At 48.8% G+C, this 21,961-nt stretch overlaps 1 protein-coding gene across 1 annotated transcript in view; it reads left to right on the plus strand.

The window, feature by feature from the left end:
- Window positions 1–4,810: 4,810 nt before the first annotated feature.
- Window positions 4,811–21,961, plus strand: part of RIMBP2 (RIMS binding protein 2) — a 56,399-nt gene continuing 39,248 nt past the window's right edge. Inside the window, 3 exon segments of the mRNA XM_031059510.1 lie at window positions 4,811–4,931; window positions 21,025–21,114; window positions 21,483–21,605. The gene's annotated coding sequence lies outside the window, so the exon portion shown is untranslated.

Genomic DNA, 21,961 nt, shown 5'->3' on the forward strand with positions numbered 1-21,961 from the left:
CAGAGTGCAGATTTTATTTATGCTGTAATTGCTTCCCGTTAAGCCTCCAGGCTATTGCAAGGCAGTCCTTGGAGCATTTTCCTCTCAGAACGTGATCTCACCTGTGAGATTTGCTGCGCTGCCCTTTGCTGTGCATTTGGGCAGCTCTGGGCTGGGGCTTCCCGTGCCTGCAGGGAATTTCCTTATGGCCCAAAGGGGACATTCCCCGGCTGTGAAAAGCACTTTTGGGCCTGAAGGGAGCACGGGGGGAGGATGCAGAGAGGACCATTGGTATTTGTTTGTGCGGGAGGAATTGGCTGGGAAATCTCTGAGCTTCCTGCGCTGCCAAACAGAAAAACTTGAACAGAAGCTTCAATAAACTGGGTATCAAACTACAGGGAGAAGTGTAAATTCAGTTTAATTAAAGCACTAAAGCCAGGCAGGAAGATTATGTGGCAAGAACCCTCAGTCTGCTGGGAGGGGGCTCTGGTGCTGGTGGCAAGCCCAGCTCAGGCTGCAGCAGGGGCTGAACATCTCTGTTTGCTTCTCCACCTGGATGTCCCTGCAGCTGCTTCTCCTCCTTTGTTCTTTTTTATTTCATAAAAAATATATTGATAAAATGGAGCGTGGTTCTGCGTACTGCCTGTGCTCCTGCCATCATCTGGAACCAATTTTCCCCTCAGTTTCCAGTGGCTGGTGAAGGCTGAATTTCCCTCCTGTGTCTGTGTCCCATTACAGACCCCAAAAGTGAAAGGCTTTAAGTCACTTCCTCATGTGTCTGGATTCATAAATTACTGAAATTCCAGGTTAGGGCTCCTTTCCTTCACCCGGATTTTCCTTTGGTGGAATATCTCCCATGCCATGAATATTTTCAGTTTCCTGTGCACACAGAGCTCTCAACCTGCACTTACAGCTCTCCCTGATGAATATTTAAATGGCAGTTCAGCTTTCAGACAGAGTACACCAGTGACAAAGATCAAGCTTTCTGACCTTTTGTTAATTTGCTCACTGAAATAGGATTCCCGTGGTCTCATTTTTTGTATTTAAGAGAAGAAATTTGCATACAGAGAGGGTGTTGGCTTTTCTCATTCTTGTGGCTAATTCCCTTTTGGTACATTTGTTCTAGTAGGTCTTAAGGAAAAGTCACTGGATAGTTTTATCAGTTATGCATGAGAATATGAAAGATAGAATTGAAGAGAAAAACCACTTGGGTTCTTTATCAGGAAATGATAAGAAGTTTTTTTTTTTACTGTTGTGGGAAAAAACCCAGCAAAAAAAAGCAAAAGTAGGAATGTGTTGAGACCAATGGAGAAACTTGTTACTCCCACACTGCGCTGGAAGGAAATGCAAACTGTTTGTGATAATAGTGGAGAGTGAAGCTGGAAAATCTCAATGATTGCTTTGGAAATGAAATTGTCTATTCTGGAAAATACAGCACCTGCAGACCCCCAGACACTGAGCTGACAGAAGAGTAAGCAATGAAGTGTGTCAGTGTAATGACAAATCCACTGGACTTTCAGGGACTGCAAGATGGAAATTGAAGCATGGTTTTGTAAACCTTAGCTAAACTGTGTGCTTGTTTGTGTTTGTTCTGAGCTCACCGTGGGCATTTCAAAGGAAGGAATGGTTGCAGTTCCTGGAGCAGAGGTTGGGGCCAGCCAAGTCCTGGCACAGCTGTGGTGTTGGCCCCATGGCTTTGTTATTTGCTCTGTGTTTCTCATTTTATATGCTGCCATACATGAATGGACACAGCTATACAGTTGATTAAAGAAGGGACTTAATTAAGGGTTGTAATTAAACCAGTGGAGTAAATTACAACAGAATTGAAATTCAGAATGAGCCCGTGTGATGCAGAGGCTGGTGGTGGTGAGGCAGTATCTGCATGAAATAATTGATTCTGTAGCCATTAGTCTTTGCTAATGAGCTTAAGGAGGAGGTGCCATGATCTCGCTAATTAATTTGGTTTGAGACTTTGAAATGTGATGGAATGGGGCAAAACTGGGGATTGTTCCACACACCAAGAAGCTCTCAGATTGGAAGACAAATATCATCAAATCATCCCTGTTCTCAGCTGTGCCAGGGCTGGGGATGGTATTTGACTTTACACGGATATCGAACCCTCATCCTGCATGGAGACATCCCAGGACAGGAAAAGAGGCTTTTCCTCTGTCCATGGAGCTCCATGAGAGCTGCTGGGACAGATGCCCCTGGCAGCCTGGGCAGGGCTGGGATCTGCAGTATTTCTGTGCCCTGGGTACAGCCTGGTGCATTTATTTCCCTGCTCTGGATCTGTGCCCCGTTGTCCTGCACTGCCACAGTGCAGCTGATGGGTCTGGAGGATCTTTCACCTAACATTTAACAGTGCCCCTAATCCAAGGCTTATCTTATTGGTACCTACTTACACTTACTGGGACAGAAATAAATTGCAATAAATTATTATAGACAGTAAATAAACTATACCAGGTTAGTATCTGTATTGAATAAATCTCTGCACACACCCACACGGTGCAGAGCTGCACAAGCACTGCACATTGTAATATTGCTGATTATTTCACTAATACTGAACACTGACAGAGGCAAAAGACGTGTTAAAAGCAGAGGCAGGGCAGGAAAATCCCTTCAATTCGAGAGGAAAGATTGAAATGTGTTTTGTGCAGGATTTATTGAAGTGTCTCACATGACAAGCTCAACGTTCAAGCATTGCTTCAGCAGAGGGATAACTTGCAGCTGTTGGCATGGTGAATGTTGGATGTTTTTGTGCTCTGTAACCTGGCTGCTGACTGTGATTGCCGTTCCTCACTTGCAAAGTCAGTGATGAGTTATTCCTGATGTATAGTTAGAGACCATACAAGATTCCATTGCTGAGTTATTCCTGATATATGGAGATCATACAAGATTCCATTGCTGAGTTATTCCTCATGTACAGTTAGAGACCATACAAGATTCCATTGCTGAGTTATTCCTGATATATGGAGATCATACAAGATTCCATTGCTGAGTTATTCCTCATGTACAGTTAGAGACCATACAAGATTCCATTGCTGAGTTATTCCTCATGTACAGTTAGAGACCATACAAGGCAGTGACAGCACCTTTCAAATCACTGACTGTTAAAAACAAGCTGAGTGACTGTCAGGGATGTGGCTCCTTGGGCTCTGCAGCTCATCCCACAGAGCTGAGCCCAGCAGAGCCTGGCTCTGCAGGCATTTCCTAGAAAGACTTTCCATTTCTCCAGCAAACTCTGCTGCCTGTGTGCGCTGCTCGGGCTCTCTGGGCAAGGTCAGCGCCTCCTGTGCCCCTGTCACCCGAGACCTTCCCGGTGGGAGCTCTGTGAGGGTGACAACCATGAGGTTATGGACTTTCACCTGCGTTTAGGGAGCCCCTGCAGGCACCAGAGCCGGGCATTTGTGGAACTGCTGCAGGGAACTCCTTCTCTTTTACACTCAGAGAGCCCCAGGGAAGGCTGGAACTCCACAGGAGGGGTCATAACTCTGCAAAACAGCACTTGGATTGCAGATCCTGGGCTGGAACACAGGCTGCAGCTGAGAACTTGTCGCTGATTGCAGATCCTGTGCTGGAATGCAACTGCAGCTGTGAACTTGCATTTGCAGATCCTGTTTGATCTGAACACCAGCTGCAGTGTGAACTTGCATTTCATTGCAGATCCTGGGCTTGAGTGTGAGCTGCAGCTGTGAACTTGATTGACTGCAGTTCCTGTGCTTGATTTGAACACAGGCTGCAGCTCTGAACTTGCATTTGCAGCTCCTGTTTGATTTGAACACAGGCTGCAGCTGTGAGCTTGCATTGGATTGCAGATCCTGTGCTTGATTTGAACACAGGCTGCAGTGTGAGCTTGCATTGGATTGCAGATCCTGTGTTTGATTTAACACCGGCTGCAGCTGCGAAGTTGCATTTTTAGCCCCGTGCCCATGGAGCATCCCCATGCCACTGACACAGCCCCTGCAGCAAACCCCCGTGCGTGGCTCTGCTGCTCTGCATTTGTTTGTGGCTTTAGGAGACGCTGGCAGGCTCCAGAGCGGGCTGGGTAACTCACTCTGCATGGAGTGCCTTCCCAAAACAGCAGAAGGCTGTGCCCAGGGCTCTCCAGCAGGCACCTCCGTGAGTCACCAGGCGCTTCCAGGGCATTGAATTACGATCCCCGCAGCCCTGCATCTGCTCGGGGAGCTCGTGAATAATGAAAGGTGTGGCCCCAGCCCCGCAGATCTGGGGTGCATGCCCTCCTGAGCGATTCCCTGTCCCACAGCACAGCCCCGATGTGAATTAGGTCTGTGCTGCTGAAGACCCCAGCCGTGATGTAAGTAAAGGCGTTTAAAATAGCTGGCGGCGTGTGGGGATGGGTGGCAGGTCTGTCGTTAATTACCCTGTGCAATCTGGCAGGCTCTGGTATTTAGCTCCTGGTGCATTCAGGATGCAGTTCCTGTGCCTTGCCATTCTGGGTGTGGAGGGACACCATCCAAAGGTATTTTTAGAATTCCATGCCAGGGGAAAAAATAAAGTCTTGGGAAGAACTGATTCATGCTTCTCATCCTCTTCCCTCCTCCGTTCCACTCTGGGTTTGAGCACAAATTTAAGGCTCAGTTTGGAGCTTTTGTTGGACTTCAGCCTTGTTGCCTGCCATGACAAAACTGTTTATTCAGCACGGCTGAATTAATTAATTCAGCTTGGCTTTTATGGTATGAAGTGGTAATTAACCCTGACTTTGCTGCAGCTCTGGGGCACAGGCAGTGAAACCCTCGGGCTACTGGAAGATGAGTGCAGTTCTAAGAAACTGGCCACTGACTGCTTTCCTTTTATCCTGCACAGTTTGGAGATGCTCCAGCATGCCCGCAGCTTCGCAGGAAATCTCTGATCAGAGCTGGTTTCTAGGAGAGACACAGACCTGCAGTCCCACGGCAGCGCCTTGACTCCAGAGCCATCCCTGGCAGCTCCCAGTAAGTCTGGCTCTGCTCCCCAGCCTGCTGCAGCTGCAGAGTTTGTTCTGCAGCCCGGGGGCTGCTCCAGGGGCCCTGCGCTTGGCTGTGTGCGCACAGCTCCAGGGCTGGGGGATTCTGCGGGAGGTTTGGGAGGGTCTGGCTGCAGTTTGCTCTGCCCTGATTGCTGAATCCTGCGCCCACACTGAGCACACCCAGCTGCGCCTGTGGGGCAGCCCCAGCCTGAAATGGGGGTGTCAATGCCAAAAACGGGACAGAAATAACTGCAGGGCTGAGTTCTGGCTGCAGGAATGGCAAGTGCAGGGCCCGGGGCACAGCCTGTGGCTCTGACCCCATCCCAGTGTGCTGGTGTTCACGGGGTCCCAGGATGAGGGAAGAGATGAGAATCTTGACTCCATGTTTCAGGAGACTGATTTATTATTTTATTATATATGTGGTATTAAAAGAAAATGATATATTAGAACTATACTAAAAGAATAGGAGAAAGGATTTCATCAGAAGGCTTGAAAGGAATAGAAAAGAAAGGAATGATAATAAAATCTTGTGACTGACCAGAGAGTCTGAGCCAGCTGGGCTGTGATTGGCCATTAATTAGAAACAACCACATGAGACCAATCACAGATGCACCTGTTGCATCCCACAGCAGCAGATAACCATTGCTTACATTTTGTTCCTGAGGCCTCTCAGCTTCTCAGGAGGAAAGATCCTAAGGGAAGGATTTTTCATAAAACGTGTCTGTGACACACCAGCACATCCCAGTCTGGTTTGGGGCTCCCATCCTGACTCTCAATAGCAGCAGAGCTTCTCTGGTTGCATCTCTGCGTGTTTGCACATGCTCTGATTGCAGTTTAGAGAGGAACCTTCTGGAAGGCTTGGTCAGCTAGCTGGTCCCCATCTCCTGCTGCTGAGCTGTCAGATGGAGTTCACGTCTCACCTTTGATCTTCAAAGCCCTGTGCCACCAGTAACTAACAGAATAATTTAAAGAAATTTCATTTTAAAACACCATTTTTGAACCTTATGTTCTCACTGTTCTCTGTACCTCACTGAACTGAAAGTAAAGGCTTAAAGCTTTGCTTTAAGAGCCTGATGTTTGAAGCTCGGGGTTCTAAATTTGGTGCTGGATTTATCCATGTGAAGGCTATGAGTTTGATTGCATCAGAAGTAATTATATTTAATATGACAAGGGAAAAGTGCACAAATGTGATATTTGGAACGGCTGTTAATGCCTCCTTTGCATCTCTGCTCCTGAAAAGAATAATTACACAGCAGTGATGTGAGCTGAGTGCTGAGGCCTGGTGGAAAGGGGGAGTCAGTGCTTTCCTGCAGGGTCAGACTGCCTGAGCAGGAGCCCTTGGCAAGGGAGGGGCTCTCTGCAGACCCACACCCACAAAAACCCACCTGGGGCACGCTGGGGATTCACTGGTTGTTCCTCCACACCTAGGATTTGTGCCTTCAGCAGGCAAAAAGTGTTTCTCTGGAATCCCAGGGTTTTCTCTGAAATCCCAGGTTTTCTCTGAAATCCCAGGTTTTCTCTGCAGTCCCCCTGTGCCCCCTCTGAGCATCTGTTCCATCCCCAGTTTTGTCCCTGTGTCATGGCAGTGGCCTGTGCAGCTTTCCATTGCTGGTGGCATTTTCTAGATCAGCCATCACCTGTGCAAGTGCAGAATTCTGTCTGGAGTTTATTGATACAGTGCCAGCATCATAAAAGCTTTTCTTAGCTGCAGGCCATGGAGGAAACTTCCATCAAAAATAGATCTTGATGGGGTTTAAAAAGCATTTTTTCCTAATCATATTTCAAGCAAGTCATTACATTTCTGAATGAGGAAAGGATATCTAAATGCCCAAAAAGTGAGGCATGTGCAGTGTAAGACTGGATTAAATTAGCAGCCATGAAAGCAGGCTGACCTTTCCTCACCCCCCGAGAACACAACATCCTCACTCCCGCTGCTGGGAATGGCTGTTGGCTCAAAATTGGCCTTTTTAATTGATAAAGACACTTGCAGTGCCACATGCCTCTGGTTTGGCTGTGCTGGGCAGGGCGGAGGGAGGAGAGGCATCTGCTGCCATTGATTCCTCTCTGGAAGGCTCCATCTCCATGAGCCAGGCTCAGATGTTCCCTGTCTCTCTAACTGGAATATCTGCTGCCATTGATTCCTCTCTGGAAGGCTCCATCTCCATGAGCCAGGCTCAGATGTTCCCTCTATAACTGGAATATCTGCTGCCATTGATTCCTCTCTGGAAGGCTCCATCTCCATGAGCCAGGCTCAGATGTTCCCTCTATAACTGGAATATCTGCTGCCATTGATTCCTCTCTGGAAGGCTCCATCTCCATGAGCCGGGCGTCGGTACCAGAAATATCTGCTGCCATTGATTCCTCTCTGGAAGGCTCCATCTCCATGAGCCAGGCTCAGATATTCCCTCTCTCTCTAACTGGAATATCTGCTGCCATTGATTCCTCTCTGGAAGGCTCCATCTCCATGAGCCAGGCTCAGATGTTCCCTGTCTCTCTAACTGGAATATCTGCTGCCATTGATTCCTCTCTGGAAGGCTCCATCTCCATGAGCCAGGCTCAGATGTTCCCTGTCTCTCTAACTGGAATATCTGCTGCCACAGCCCAGCTCCCTCCCCACTGCCCCATCAGTGATGCTGGTATCAGACAGGGAGGCTGAGGGCTCTCTGTGTTATCACTTACTGCCAAACACAGGCAGCAAGGTGATTTATTGCTCCATTTTCCTAAAGCACACGATAAGATTAACGTTTGGCTTATACTTTTTCCTGCCCTAATTACATTTGTCTCTTGTTTAATCATCTTTAAGACAAAATGGTATGTCTGAGGAGAGAATGTGATTTAATTAACTTTTGTCCTAATGAGTCAGACTGCAGAATCTTGCAAGGCTTCTTGTCCAGTACAGTGATTGGAGGCAAAGTATTCAGATGAAACTGAAAATTGTGAATCTTAAAGCCCATACAAAAACCTTCAGGTGTTGCTGCTGGACTCAGAGGTGTGTTATGTGACAGGTTTCTGTTTTGGCCTGAGACCTAATTTACAAGTTATTGAGGGGACAGCTTGACTCCTGTTTAAATCCCTGTCTGAAATGGATTTTAGGGGCTGTGCTGAGCCCACGGCTTGGTGATGCACATCAGGGATAAAAGGCGTGCTGGGGAAAAGCATATTGGGTGTCCAAAAGATGTTTAAACCTGCATTTGTGAGCTGTCCCTTCTGATCAGATACAGCCAGCAAATCCAGGGGTGTGAACAGGAACACTGGAGTGTGCTGATGTTCACAAATTGCTGCCCCATCCCTGCTTAGTGCTCATGCATGTTTTATATTTGCATCTCTGTCTGGGGATCCCAGCACACATTCCAAGTGCTGGAGGTGCTTCACTGACAAATGTTGGGCTAAAAAAAAAATAAACCGAGTCCTTTTGTGAAGAGTTTGAAGCTGACAAGGTAAGTCATGCGGAATGCTGGTGTTTAGATCAGCAGTAACTACACAGCCACACACTCCTGTGGCAGAGTTTGGGATTCTCATGGCGAATTAAGCTGACATTGCAATGGAGAGCAGCACGTTGCTGTTTGTGCTGCGGTGTGAGCTGCCCAGGGCCTGTCCTGGCACAGCCCAGCCCCAGCAGGGCCCTGCTCTCTCTGGCTGCTTCCCTGCTCTGAAAATCAAACCAAGGCCAAGGATGAGAGCAGGCAGAGCCAGAGGGCGGCTCAGGGGCGTGAGCTGTTGTGTGTGGGGCTGGTTTGGGTTTTCCTCCCAGGGACGTCAGTGCAGATGCACTGCAGAGGCTGGCTGAGCCCCTGCCCTGCCTGTGCCTTGTTTTCCTGTGCAATATCAGGAGCTCCAGCCTGGTCCCTCTCATCAGCACCGAGCCCTCTCCCAAGAGAGCCAGTGCATGTGACCACCAGGAGCATTTCCATCTTTAAAACAGTGGCAGCTGGGCTCGGCCAGCAGAGAGTGAGGCCAGCATGTGTGACAAGGTCGCTGAAATCAGTGCAATAGATAAACGTGGCAGTAAAGTCTGCATGTGGCTGTCGGTGAGGAGCTGTGCACGCCTGCTGGCACTGGAGGCTGCTGTTATTCTCCTGGCCTGTCAGTGCTGTGCTCACCCCAGCACACACACCAGGGGCCACAGGAACACTCACCAGCATCTCTGGCAGTTTCCTGCTCCGGCTGCTTCAATACATTTGCATTAATGGAAGGATGAGACCTACTTCATGATCTTGTGTGCATGACAAAAGCTAAAATTAGTTCCATTAGAACTTTGGCTGCAGCTCTGCTAAATTTTAGCAGTTTGGGGGGGAAGGAAAACTCTTTTGAAAGGTTATAATTAATGAGTTACGTGTTGTTGGGTTTTTTCCTGAAGCGTACCAAAATAACACGAGGAAACTGGGACAGGCATGCTTTTTCTGTGCCTTGGCATTTCGAGGGCTGCAGCCTGGCTTCCCACTCGAGCTGGGGGTGGCTGTGCTGCTGCCTGCTCCCCACAGCTGCCCTGGGCAGGGAGCCAGGGGATGGAAGGGGATGGCACAGGAGCAGAGCTGTTCTGGGCGCGCGGAGGGAAGAGCTGAGCCTGGCGCTGGCTGAGGCTGACAGGAGTGCAGCACGGGCTAACTCCATGGGAGAGAGGTTTCCTCAGCAGCTCCTGGCACAGAGAGGGTCACGTTTGGTGGCTGATTTATGGACCCTGAGCCAGGCTCTGGTTTCTGGCTGAGCTGTGGATCCTGAGCAGTTCCTGAGCCAGGCTCAGGTTTGCTGGCTGTTATAGATCCTGAGCCAGGCTCTGGTTTTGTGGCTGAGCTGAGCTGTGGATCCTGAGCCAGGCTCTGGTTCCTGGCTGATTCCTGGATCCTGACCCTGCCTGGCTGCAGCAGCTCTGGGTTTGCTGGTTTAGCTATAGATCCTGAGCCAGGCTCTGGTTTGCTGGTTTAGCTATAGATCCTGAGCCAGGCTCTGGTTCCTGGCTGGTTCCTGGATCCTGACCCTGCCTGGCTGCAGCAGCTCTGGGGCAGCTCAGGCTCCAGAGCTCCTGACCAATTTCACAGCAAACTCGATTAAGCTGTTAAATTGCAGATCACTCCTGACAGTAAATTAATTCTTAATCCAAGTCCTATTCTGCACTACACTGGGAGGCTTTTGCCAGGAGGCCAGTGGCTTGAAAATGGGTAATTAAATTCTGCTGTAAATACATTTCTATCCACCCTTCTGCTTGCAGGAGCTGGCAAACAAGCACGAGCCATTAATTAATACCTGTAATTTGGTTTAGTTGGAATCAGCCCTGCTCCTGTCAGACTCTGAGATGTAAACCAAGGTTGTGAAGCTGGGAGTAAGTCAAAGATAAAGACTGACAAAAATGTATTCAGAAGAGAATCTGCTCCTATTTTTCTCCATAGAATGCTGTGTAGTTTGCAAATTTGGAGTGATGTAGTTTGCAGATTTGGCAATAGTTTGATCTGAAGAATGTAGAATTTTTTTAAAGCCCTAAATATGAGAAAAGTAACAATAATGAGAAGGTGTATTTATTCTGGGCATTTTTCATTCGTGTAATTAACCCCTTATGACCCAGCTTTGCAGCTGAGCAGTGAATTTTGGCAGACCATGTCCTGTGGAGCTGGAGCTGTGCATTTGTTGTCACCTGGGGTTTCACTGTTTGCATTTGGAGCAGCTGCTGGGTGCAGCTTTGCTTCCAAAGGGTCAGAAGGAAATTGGAACCTGGTTTGCTTATTCTCCAGCCATAGTTCTGAACCAAATTCAGTTTTCCCATCTTCCTTCCACATTTTTCCATTTCCTTGAGGATCAGAGCGTTTGGCAGTTGTGAGTCTGGCTCCTTTTTAAGGCTAAATGCTGCTAATTCTCATTTCAGACAGAAGCAAGCATCTCTGTGCTGTTTGTGTGCAGAATAGTTCCTGGTGCCTTCAGGGACATTGCCAGCCCTGCAGAGAGCTCTGAGCCTTCCCAGGGAGCCTGACCCTCCTTCCACATGCTCTGAACAGGGGATGCTGGGGGGGTTTGAACTCCACTCTGAGATTTGTTGCTTTGCTTTCCAACGTTATTAAAAATTTATCCCTGACTCCAGCTGAGACACTTTTTCATTTCGAGGGCAGTGTAAATGGTAATAATTAAAAGCAATTAAAGAGTGTGTTAAAAGTCATGTAATTTTGATAGGCTGGCTGACTGCTGTATCAGTAGGAGAGTTTGGGAGGCTTCTTGGGCTTTTTGACTTCAGTTTTGGATTTTAATTCCTATTTCTAAGTTCTATTTCTCGGATTCCAGCCCTGTGACAGCATTTTCTTGTACATGGACCAGTTTGGATTGGCAGACGAGCTGGGCCTTGCCCTGCGCAAGATCTCAGCTATTCAGATTCTGGAAATAATTCCCCCGAAACAGGACTGGGTCCTTACCTACAGAACGAGGGGGGCTGCCCTCCTCCCGTGTAGCAGCATTTTTAGCACATTTCCGTGTAATTAACTTTAAAACCAGGCAGCCCCTGGAGTGTGAGTGGGAAATCCCTGCCTGTGGGGAGGGTGACACCGTGGTTGCTAACCTGGGGAGAATGGGCAGGAGGCACTGTGAAATCTGTGTTGGAGCACCGTGGGGTTCCTGCTGGATGTGCTCATTTAGAAGCTCTGCCTGAAGTTGCAGGGGGTGCTGGGGCACCCTCAGGCTTGGGGACAGCCTTTGGTCTCCCTTTGTTTGCTCTGTGAGTCCCATGCACAGCCTGCTCTGTGCAGCTTCACCCTGGGCTCCCCGGATCCTTTCTGAGCACTGACAAAAACTGGTGGCGAGTTTGGGACTTCGGTTTGCCCTTCCCTCCCCTGTCAGGGCTGGTGTGAAATCCCAACTTAGATGTGTCTAGCACTGAATGTTTAATCCAGCAGCAATTCACGGCGCGTCAGGCCTGTGAGGGGCTCAGAGCTGTTCGTGGGGAGTGCCTGCAGGGCAGGGCTGGTGCCAGTTACCTGGATGCAGATTTGGGGCTCAAACCCACCTCGTGGGGCTGTCGCAGAAGTCATTGCAGCTGGCAGCAAGCTGCTCTGTTGTCAGCTTGTTTGCTTGGCTGTTTGTGACCGTGTTCACAGGGGTCTCAGGATGAGGGAAGAGATGAGCATCTGACTCCATGTTTCAGAAGGCTGATTTATTGTTTTATGATATATATTGCATTAAAACTATACTAAAAGAATAGAAGAAAAGGTTTTATCAGATGGCTAGCTGAGAATAGAATAGAATCAGAAAGAATGATAACAAAAGCTTGTGTCTGGGACACAGTCCGAGCCATCTGGACGGTGATTGGCCATTAATTAGAAACAACCACATGGACCAATCACAGATGCACCTGTTGCATTCCACAGCAGCAGATAACCATTGTTTGCATTTTGTTCCTGAGGCCTCTCAGCTTCTCAGGAGGAAAACTCCTAAGGAAAGGATTTTTCATTAAAAGATGTCTGTGACAGCTGTTCTCTCCAGCCTCTTTCAGGTTTTGGGAGCTGGGATTTCAGTTCTCTGAAATTCCTGGAATCAAAGTCTTGGTGCCCCCAAGGTCCAGGCTGGCAAGAACTGCTCCAGGGCAGCAGTGCCAGGCAGGCTGTGCCTGAAACCAGAACCTGGCCTTCCTTTCATCTGCACAAAGGAGCTGGAAATGTCAGCTTTTTGTTCAGAATTCCAATGAAACACAGCTGGGGGAGTCGGGATCCTCCACAAAAAGAAATATTGCCCAGGAGAACGGAGAGGTTTTATTTGCCAAGCACTTTGTAAGGGTGTGCTGCATGACATCTGAGCACTGCTGATGTTGTTTGGATTGTGTTGTGAAACAGCAAGGGAACAGAAAACAGCAACAATGGGATTGCACAGCTTCCCTTTCCCAGAGGTTTAGTGCTTGTCACTGCAGTCTGAATTGGTGTTTAAAATGAGGACTTGCCTAGAGGAAATTATTTTTTTAGTGTACGTTTCACTGGACAGCAAAGCAACTACCTCCTAAATTTAGAAATTATTCTCTACTACGCTGTAGCAGGATCAGACAAGCTTTGGCATTTGAGCAACTTCCAGCACACATTTTGCACATAAGAAGAAGCGATGCCGTTTGACAAGCTGGCAGAGAGAAAATGTTCCGGGCTGGGATTTCCAGGGCAGAGCTGAGGGCCCAGCCCTGCCCTGCCTGCACATCCCTGTGCTGGGGGCAGTTTGGGGCAGCTGCTCTGCGTGGCCCTGGGGCTCAGCCTGGGCTGAGGGACAGGTAACACAGGCACCCAGGGAACTAATCAAGGGAAGGAGCTCATTTGGTTAATTACGGGCTCCGTGCCCGTTCAGGGCAGCCCCGGCACTGAGTCATGCTGAGCTGTGCTGAAAGCAGAAGGGAAGGCTCAGGCTCTGACCTTCTGAGCCAGGCACGAGCCCAAAAGGGGCTGGCAGGAGATGCACGTCTCTGGGCAGTGCAGCATCCTCTGAGGCAGGGCCTGAGGCTGCTCAGCCAGGGCAGCTCCAGCTGGGCAGCGGTGGAACAGGACCCCAGCTGCAGGAAATGCGGGTAACAGGCTTCTCTCTGCAGGAAATGCAGCTCCCAAGGTTCTCTCTGCAGGAAATGCGGGTAACAGGCTTCCCTCTGCAGGAAATGGAGCTCCCAAGGTTCCCTCTGCAGGAAATGCAGCTCCCAAGGTTCTCTCTGCAGGAAATGCGGGTAACAGGCTTCCCTCTGCAGGAAATGGAGCTCCCAAGGTTCCCTCTGCAGGAAATGCAGCTCAGAAGGTTCCCTGGGCTGCAGGAAATGCAGCTCCAGTAGGCAATGCGGATAACAAGGTTCCCTCTGCAGGAAATGCAGCTCTCAAGGTTATCTTGGCAGGAAAAGAAACTCACTAGGGTCCCTCTGCAGGAATTGCAGCTCCCAATGCTCCCTGGGCTGCGGGAAATGCAGCTCCTGCAGGAAATGCAGCTCCCAAGGTTCCCTCTGCAGGAAATGCAGCTCTCAAGGTTATCTTGGCAGGAAAAGAAACTCACTAGGGTCCCTCTGCAGGAAATGCAGCTCCCAATGCTCCCTGGGCTGCAGGAAATGCAGCTCCTGCAGGAAATGCAGCTCCCACGCCTCCCTGGGCTGCTGCCTCCCCAGCAGAAGCCCCAGAGGGAGGGAGCAGGGGTCCTGCAGCGCTGCAGCAGCAGTGAGAGCTGTAACTAACTCAGCATTTCTCCCTGCAGCCCCATTTCTCTGCGCTTTCCCTTTTTAAACCGCCCTCAGGCTGTACAATTTTTCCTCCTGACTCCTGTTCTGCTTGGTGAGGAGCCTCACAGGTCTGTGAAGCAAACTGACTTTGCAGAGCTGCATGAAATCTGGAATGCCCAAGTGAAAGAAATGGATTAAGCAGATAATCTCCCAAAAGGCTTCAAACAATTTGAAGCAAAGGGCTTTAAAAAGAGATAATTTTATATGGAGAATATTTTTTAAAAACCAGGTTATATTCATGACATAGCATCAGTAAATAATAATTTTCTTTTCTTAAAAGAATTTCAGAGCAGATGAAAACTGTAGAGGAATGTCTTTGCTGGTAGGTTTGTCCATAAAGAAAATAATTTATTATATATCTAATAATAATAATTATAATAATTTGTATTATTATAATTTATATATACTTTATATATTGTATATACTTTATATATTATAATTTTATATATAATATAATAATGTTTAATAATATATATCTAATTATAATTATTATAATTATAGTACTTATTATCATTAATTATAATTATTATCTAAATGAATAATACTGATTTGTTTCTAGTTCTTCTGTCCATTCTCCCCCATTTGCTGGCATTATTTATGACAGGAGGAAATAAGTGAGGCCTTTGTGTCTCCTGCCACAGCCTGGGTGTGCTGCTCTAAAGGGGAGGCAGAAGGGAAAAGAAATCATCTTTTGTTTAAATATCACTTTTGGCCTTCACAAGTTGTTCCAGAGCAAATCTTTTCTTTGAGAATTGGCTAAAAATAGACAGGAAGAATAATCCTCTGAACTGTGATAAGTATTATCATCAGAAACCAATCTTAGAAATCATTTCCGCCATTAAATGTAGCGTAAATTTAGGGGGAAGAAAATGGGATTAAAGCAGGCGTGGGGGAGAGAGCCTGCAACAACTTTCCTGTGGAATTCAATTTGTGTTGATTTGCTGGGAGCTCAGAAAATAGAACAGCAGCAAGGCACTAATGGAGGGAGAGGATGGCTAATGAGGGATGCAGAGATTTAGGAGAGAATCAAGCCCCTCTCGGTGCTGCTGTGCTGAAAGAGAAATTCAGGGCTGGCTCCTGCCCTGGCAGCTCTCAGAGCATCCCAGGGAGGCAGAGGGAGGGTTTGGGCTTGCTGTGGTGTGTTTTACAGCAGGATTGCTGCTGGCTGTGCTCAGGGGCTCCAAGGCACATCTGCAGAAGGTCTGGCTCATTTACGGCAGGTCTGGCACATTTACAGAGGGTTTGGCACATTTGCAGCAGGTTTGGCACACTTGCAGCAGGTTTGCCACATTTACAGAGGGTTTGGCACATTTGCAGCAGGTCTGGCACATTTATATCAGGTTTTGCACACTTGCAGCAGGTTTGGGATATTTGCAGCAGGTTTGGCACACTTGTGGCAGGTTTGCCACATTTACAGAGGGTTTGGCACACTTGCAGCAGGTTTGGGATATTTGCAGCAGGTTTTGCACAGTTGCAGCAGGTTTGGCACACTTGCAGAGGGGTTTGCACATTTACATCAGATTTTGCGCATTTACAGCAGATTTTGCTGTACAAAGGTGACACCTGAGGCTTATTTCAGTCAAGTACAGTGGTTTTTGTTCAGTTCTGATAAGCAGCAATTTGGAATAGAGAATATAAGAGATTCTTTGTGCTTGGTGTTTTCCAGAGTTCCTCCCTTTTTCTTTTCTCCTGTCCCCGCAGCCTTTCCTGAGAACTTCCAGAGCTTCTCATTCACAGCTGAAGGGCTGCAGGAGCTGCTCTGGGGCTGTTTCCATTTGAAACAGAAAACTGTGGGTAAATATCAGGAGCAATGTTTGTCTTTCCTTAAAGAGCGTGCAGGGAGAGCACTGGTCCAAAATACTTTGCTTTTCTCACAGATGTGTTCAGTGTTTCTGTGTGCCCCCTTAGCTCAGCGGAAGGTGAAAAATGGATTGTGCAGTCTGACTTGAAGGCTGCAATATTATCTGTTCTGAAAACAGAGTTTCTGGAGCATGAAGAGCAGTTTTTGAATGATGCTTCTGGCACCTAATCCTTAAAATTATTCAGCATTTTTTTCTCGTGTCTGTCTTGAAATGAAAAATTACCTTCTGTTTTCAAGTCACTCATAACTTCTAAAAATTGGGCTTAACTTTTCATAGAGATTTCCAAACTTATGCAATATATTGGTATAAGTTTCTGCCTATTGAAATGACTGTGAGGCAGCTGAAGAATTACCGATGTCACCAGAGTTCACAGGAGGGCTTTTAACATTTGCATCTCTGCATTTCTCGCTAGAAGATCTGCCAGTCCTTGGGAACAACACGGAGCTTTCTGAGCCGTGCTTGATGTTACGCTTAGGTTCAGTACATTTCATCCTTTTTCAGCGCCACAGAGTGAATTTTTCACCTGCTGGGGCACCGTGTTCCCATGGCAACAGCTGATCTTGTTTGCTGCTCTCTGCTCTTGGTGCATGACAAGAAGGAAAAGCTTTTTGAGGAGCGTTTGTGGGAGCCAATCTGGCTAATTGCGTTGCAGGGATCAGTGAAACAGACCCAGACACGGCTCCCTCCGTTTCCAGAGGGGAATAAATAGATAAATACATGTCTGCTGTGGGGACAGGCTAATGGGAGATGGAGAGGCTGGGCTGGGGGAGCAGAGGGGGACCCGGGCTCAGGGGGGCCTTTGGGGACATCCCAGCTCCCTTGGGGACATCCCAGCTCCCATTGGGGACATCCCAGCTCCTTTTGGGACATCCCAGCTCCCTTTGGGGACAAACCTGCTCCCTTTGGGGACATCCCAGCTCCCAGTGCTGCTCACCATCCTGATAATGGGGCAATAAATTCTCTTTCTCTGGAAGATTCAGGTGCCCCGTGGCTGCTATCTCACTGAGAGTCCTTTCTTTAGCAAAAAAAGTCTCCTACACAGCATAGTTTCTATTTAAACATTTTGATATAACCTAAAACTCTATTTTTAAGAGAATTAACACAGCATGGCTTTCTAACACAACACATATAATATTCATTTTAATATTTGCGAAAAGCCAGCCACAAACACGCGTTTTTGGCGACGGAATGAGCTGGTGTGCAGGGCTGGTCCCTGCAGGGGTTTGTGGCTGTGGAGAAGCAGCAGCAGGGAGGAATTGCTGGGTTCCCTGCCCAGGATCTGCTGTGCTGCAGGACTCTGGTGCTCCCCAAGGCCAAGGCTCAGTTCCCGAGTCCCTTTTTTAGCAGTGCTTTTTAAGAAGTGCTATTTCCGTGTGGTGTTTCTTGTGCTAAATTCAGCCTGCTGATTAGAGGGGTAAAGCTGCATTTGTTTTCCTTTGTTAGAACAGTGTCATTTGCACGGAAAAGTTCCTATTTTTACAACGGAGCAAATCCAGTTGTGGAGTGATTTTGTTTAAAATGCAAACGTTTCTGAGGAGCTCTTCCTTTACCTTTGGAGTGGGAGTGGAAAACACTCATGTTGTTAGTTTCTCTGCAGGAATTCATTAGTTTTTAAGTGCTAACCTCAGAAAATGTCCAACTGCTTTCCTGTGCTGCTTGCTAACATGTGCTTCACGTGGCACTTGAGAGGAAGCACCAAATGGAAATAGTAAAACACCCAAACCAGTAAGGCTATCTGGTGTATTCCTCACTGTATGCAATAGCTGTCCATGAAATGTCATTTACTGTAAGTGAACTTGCTGGCTGGGGGAGCTGTGGCAGGCAGGGCTGCACAGCCCTGTCCCTTGGCGGGGACAGACAGGCGTCAGACAGACAGACAGACAGACAGAAGGGTGGCACAGCCTGGGCAGGGACAGACAGACAGACAGGGGGGTGGCACAGCCTGGGCAGCAGCAGCAGCTCTGCTTTTTCTCCTTTTTTCTCTGCCTTTTCTCCTCTTTTTTCTCTGCCTTTTTTTTTCTTTTTTCTCTGCTTTTTCTCCTTTTTTTCTCTGCTTTTTCTCTTTCTTTCTCTGTTTTTTTCTCCCTTTTTCTCTGTTTTTTTTCTCTTTTTCTGCCTTTGCTCCCTGCCCGCCCCAGGTTCCTCCCTGCCCAGTGCCCTGTGGGCACAGCTGTGCAGGGCAGGCTGCATTTACTGCACTGTGCAGAGCCCGGATCCATCCCTGCACAGCTGTGCCCCAGGGGTTAAAGGCAGTTTTGGTGCCCCAGCCCAGCTGTGGGGCCATGGCAGTGCTGCAGTTGTACCACTGAGGCTGCGTCAGCTTTGCCTTTCAAATCCAGCCCTTGGAAGAAACAGAAAATGAGCTGGAGGTGGTGAACCCGACCTCTAAAGTGAGTCATTTGCAGGACCAAAATACACGGGAAAAAGATCAGAAGGTTCTTCATTTTCTCTTTGGGTCCGTGCAGGTTTTCCCTCTGCTCCTGGCTGGATTGTGTCCTGCATCGCCCAAGCCAGAGCCATCCCAGGGGATCAGGATCACAGGGCTCAGTGCAGCCCTCCCAGGCCACGGGCAGCAATGATTCCCAGGGAAAAAGAGCTGCAGATAAATGAACAGGGTACAAGGTTTATTAAAACAAAAATAACTGATGGATGAGCAAAGCAGCGCACAGGGCGGCAGATGCCTTTCTGCAGGCAGGGCAGAGCCTCGTTACCCAGACAGGGGTGTCACATTGCATTAAATCTGCCAGAGCCGTCCTCCTGCTGGGAATTCTTTAGTCAGCCCTCACATCCAGAGGAGGAATTTTGCTTTTGCTCCCTTGTGAGCGCACATTTGTGCCTTCATTTCTGCACTTTCAGAGATGCAACTTATACATGAGGTAACGCCGTTTATTTTTGATGTCTCTCATACTTCATTTTCCACAGCTGTTTGTTTATGAATTGTCTCATGCTCTGTGAAGTTTGTGCTGCTGTGTGAGCCTTTAAATCTGTGCAGGCTCTGGCACCCCAAAAACCAGGCCCAAAAAGCAGCCTCAAAACCCTCAAAATCCCCAAAAACCAGCCCCAAAACCCCAAAAACCAGCCCCAAAACCCCCCAAACCAGCACTGTGCTGCCCTGCTGTGGTGGGCTCGGTGCTGCTGCCAGGCACGGGAGATGGAGAAATGCTTTATTTATTTACTCAGTCTCCAGGAGGGAGCAGGGAGATGGGGCTGTCGGGAGGCACATGTCCCCCTGGGAACGTGCTGGGGGTTTTCCAGCACCCCCAGCTCCCACTGGCAGCTGGGATGTTCTGTGCTGTGGGATATCCCTGTGCCCACTCCGGGTCAGCTGGCATGGCCATTCCTGGGCGCCTCCTCGCTGGCAGAGCTTGGCAAAGTGGGAATGCCTTGGTTTGGAGAAAGCCCTGCTCAGTGACAGCTCAGCCATCAGCGTGTCCTGGTCCCTGTGCTCATCCTAAGCCCAAACACAGACTGTCCCACCTGCTGGGAGGCAAACAGTCTCTGACAGGACATTGCAATATTTCACATCTCTGTTGTCACAGACATCTTTTATGGAAAACCCTTTCCTTAGGAGTTTTTGCCCTGAGAAGCTGAGAGGCCTCAGGAACAAAATGTAACCAATGGTTATCTGCTGCTGTGGAATGCAACAGGTGCATCTGTGATTGGGCTCATGTGGTTGTTTCTAATTAATGGCCAATCACAGCCCAGCTGGCTCGGACAGAGAGTCCGAGACAGAGCCTTTGTTATCATTCCTTTTCTATCCTTAGCTAACCTTCTGATGAAATCCTTTCTTCTATTCTTTTAGTATAGTTTTAATGTAACATATATCATAAATAATAAATCAGCCTCCTGACACATGGAGTCAGATCCTCGTCTGTTCCCCAATCCAAGAACCCCTGTGAACGCCGTCACACTCTGTTTCATGTGCAGGGTAGCTCCGGGGCAGCTGGGATTAACTTTTGGCTTTTTCCATTGAAGATTTATACTGAACTGATCTGGGCAGCATTGAGGCAGATGCTGTGCGGGGAGGGGTCACTGGAGTCCCTGGGTTAGACAGAAAGTCACCAACTGCAGTGGTGGGAAAGCATCCTTGGCAGAATGCAGGGGAGTTTCACAGGGGCTGTTTCAGGGCTGTCTCACAGCCTGAGATCAGGAGCTGTTTCTGGGGGCTGTTTCACAGAGGTTGTTTCACAGGGGGTGTTTCAGGGGCTGTTTCACAGAGGGTATCTCACAGGGGGTGTTTCACAGGTGTATTTCATAGCCTGAAATCAGGAGCTGTTTCTGGGGGCTGTTTCACAGAGGTTGTTTCACAGAGGGTGTTTCAGGGGCTGTTTCACAGAGGGTATCTCACAGAGGGTATCTCACAGGGGTGTTTCACAGGTGTATTTCACAGCCTGAAATCAGGAGCTGTTTCTCAGGAGGTGTTTTTGGGGGTGTTTCACAGAGGGTATCTCACAGGGGCTGTTTCACAGAGGGTATCTCACAGAGGGTATCTCACAGGGGGTGTTTCACAGGTGTATTTCATAGCCTGAAATCAGGAGCTGTTTCTGGGGGCTGCCCTGGGCAGGCTGTGCCTTCCTTGGGCACCGGTGCCCAGGGCTGATGCCAGCCCCTCGTGGGCTCAGGGCTCCCTGCTGCTCACACACCCTCCAGGGAACACCCTGGAACCCACGCTGTGCAATTCCTGCCCTGACAGTGATTATGACCTGGACCACTTCCAGAAGACACGGCTCAGGGAGGGAGCTTGGCTGGAATTTAAAGACTTTGGCTCGGTTTCTGGCTTTTGCCACCTGCTATTGCTCCAGAACCTTTGAGTCACTCATTCTTTGTTCTTTAATGCTTTATTTTTCTGAGCAAGCAATATAAACATTTCAAGCTGACATTTATCTGTCACTTCCAAACACACTGAGGATACACAAATGCATCCTCTCCTTGCTGCAAGGGTTTCCAGTGGAAGTCCTGGGGCTGTGACACGAGGCTGTGACACGGAGCTGAGGTGACACGCTTTGTTTCTGTTCCAGGAGCAGCAGCTGAAGGATGCTGGGCGGGAGGAGAACTGCCTGAGCCTGCAGCATGCCAGCGTGTGCCCCTGAGCACTGCAGCGCAGCCAGGTAATGCACAGGTGTGCCCAGGTGTGCCCAGGTGTGCCCCTGAGCACTGCAGCACAGCCAGGTAACGCACAGGTGTGCCCAGGTGTGCCCAGGTGTGCCCCTGAGCACTGCAGCACAGCCAGGTAACGCACAGGTGTGCCCAGGTGTGCCCAGGTGTGCCCCTGAGCACTGCAGCACAGCCAGGTAACGCACAGGTGTGCCCAGGTGTGCCCAGGTGTGCCCCTGAGCACTGCAGCATGGCCAGGTAATGCCCAGGTGTGCCCAGGTGTGCCCAGGTGTGCCCATGTGTGCCCCTGCAGTTTGGCAATGACCCTGTTTGTTTTTGCAATAATTCCTGCAGCCTGGCAATGACCCTGTTTGTTTCCCAGGTACAATCAGACTATGACCACCCTCGGGAAACCCTGCTCAGAGTGACCAAAGGACGAGATTTGGCTGTGGGGGGGAAACACCAGCTCCAAGCCAAGCTGGAGAACCTAGAGCAGGTCCTAAAGGTGAGTATGACCCCAGATCCCATCAGTGCATGCTCCCCCTGCTCCCCACGGTCCCTGTGCTCAGCGCTGCCCACCCGGGCACTGAATGCCCCTCTCACTTTGGGTCAGGGTGGGAAATGAGAGCCCCAGGCACTGCGAGGGTCTGGAACAGAGAGAGCCCTTTCTGGGAATCCCCAAAATCAGAGGGGTTTGGGAAAGCTGCACAAGGCAGGCCTCAGAGACAGCAGAACTGGGATTGGAGCTGAGCAGCAGCCATGAGATTGGTCAGCAGAAAAATTATTTACACTGTAGAAAAGCAAGGACAGATAGAACAATGGTCAGTATATTAATGCTTGTCTAGAATAACTCCCTAAGCT

The sequence above is a fragment of the Geospiza fortis genome, unplaced genomic scaffold (assembly GCF_000277835.1).
Source record: "Geospiza fortis unplaced genomic scaffold, GeoFor_1.0 scaffold145, whole genome shotgun sequence".
Taxonomy (NCBI): Eukaryota; Metazoa; Chordata; class Aves; order Passeriformes; family Thraupidae; genus Geospiza; species Geospiza fortis.